Raw genomic sequence first — 2,220 nt, forward strand, 5'->3', positions numbered from 1 at the left:
CCCAGACTAATACAGCACCCAACATAGCCAAGACAATGAAAGCATCCCCTACCATCAAACCAGCTGCCCCGGAATGACGTCTCTTTTCCAATCAGGGCACTGAAGGGCTACAACCCATAGGCAATGTCTCTACTGATTCTTGAAGTCAGAACCTTCTTTGGCAAAACAATGAGGCTCAATGCTCCTCCTCCCAGATATTTTGCCTATGTGGCACATTTGTCTACACATGTCTACAAGCTAACTGGACAGAACTTGACTATGCATCCCAATCTTTCTCACTCCAGACAACTATCCTAGAAGAACAGGACATGGAAAACACTATACTGAAATACATATCTGAAACCCCTCCAAATTGTTTCTATAAATGCAAAAGAGCAGTTGTATCCCCACTACTCATTGGAAATAGCGTAGTGGCGGCTCTGGGAAGTGGAGTGGGAGGAATTGGAGCTGCTACACATTTTTACTACAACCTATCCAGAGACGTTAGCATTGATACGGAGAAAAGGGGGTAACCCTCTTCTTACACTGCAAACCCAAATTAATTCCATAGCAAGTGTGGCACTACAAAATAGACAAGCGCTGGATGTGCTCCCTGCCAAAAAATGGGGAGCCTGTCTTTTTCTAGGAGAGAAGCGTTGTTCCTTTGTGAATTCATCAAGCATAGTTACACAAAAGGTGAAAGAGCTAAAGGAACAAATCCAACCCTACCAAAGGAGGAGCTCGGAGATGCAGGATCCACGTGGGAAAACATTTGTGGCTCTTGGAAATCTTGGGCCCCATGGCTCCAGTCACTGCTGGGACCACTCAGGTTCATATGCATAATTCTGTGATAAGGCTTTGTCTGTTTTCAGTTTTTTGCATGAACACATACATGCCTCCACCAATCGAACCTACACGGAGCTGTGTGTGGCTGGGTTCCAACCACTAAAGCTCTTACCGGACCCTGCCAAGACAGGACATGCATAAGCCTTTCGCCACTCCTGTCCAGCAGGAAGCAGTTACAGAGGATGCGCTTCCCTACTGTATTACCAAAAGGCAGGAATAATGGGTCTGGTTGAGTGCAAATGGTGTGTGGTCAATTCAGGCAGCACTCTCCCATGTTTCCTATTCACCCTCTCCAACCGCTCACCTTCCCATGCACGCCCAAAGCCTACACATGCACCAAAGGCCACGCCACCCCCACCGCATTCAAGCAAGCCAATCAGAATGCCACTTGATGCTCTTCCACCCCAAGCTGCCAGTCTCCACCGCGGAGAGGCTATTCGTCCATGCCTCATTTGTGTTGACACCACTCCCCTAATTTTTGCAGTTGCCCGGCAGGCTTCGCCACTTGATGCCAGTGTTTCAGCCCACGTGTTCTATCACTCTCTATAAAAGAAAGATGCGGCTTTCTACTCTGGTAGAAAGTTCGAGTCTCTGAAATCCACACAACCAATTCTATCCTGTCCTTTAGGGTTGCTGTGCACGACAGTGAGTTCGTTTGTACAGTGTTGTCTATTGCTTCTTTTATAAAAGAAAAACCGCTTAATTGACATATATTTCATGTATCTTGCAAATTGATTTATAAATACTAAACAATAGTTGTACAATTGTCACCACCATCAATTTTAGAATGTTTTCTACATTATTGTACCCATTATTATTAGGTCCCCATTATTTTAAATTTTCCCAAACTATTAATTAGTGAGTCTCTATAGATTTATTTATCTTGGGTTTCATATTAAAAAATCACACAAAAAAGCAACATTAAAAAATAAACGCAGAAAAATATGAATCCAAGTGGAAGCAGAAGATAATGGAAACTAGAGAAAATTTTAAAATGGTCAGAAGGAAAAAATAATATAACAAATTTTAACTTAACTATATTTTCAGTAATCCAATTTGCAAGTCATTCTGTCTCAGGGTAAGACTATTCAGATCCTTGGTCAATGATTTGGGGGAATGTAATAGAGGGTTAATTTGCACGTGGGCTCTGCAAATGGATTTTACACTTTATCATCATAGATGGCCTTTTGCAAAATGGATACTCAGAATTTAAGTTTGAATACAATTCCAACCTTTGATCTTTGAATTTATGGTTTACAATTCTTGAATCACTCCAGCTGATGTGCTCCTTCTATGTAGATTTAGCTGACACCTTACTTAAATGGCTGCTTGCTTTTACAAGAAATCTTTAAAACCATTAGGATAGCCCAGAATCATCTGATTTCTTCACTACAC

Source organism: Echinops telfairi, unplaced genomic scaffold, assembly GCF_000313985.2.
Source record: "Echinops telfairi isolate 266 unplaced genomic scaffold, ASM31398v2 ScPeMD7_655;HRSCAF=1070, whole genome shotgun sequence".
In the NCBI taxonomy this organism is placed as follows: Eukaryota; Metazoa; Chordata; class Mammalia; order Afrosoricida; family Tenrecidae; genus Echinops; species Echinops telfairi.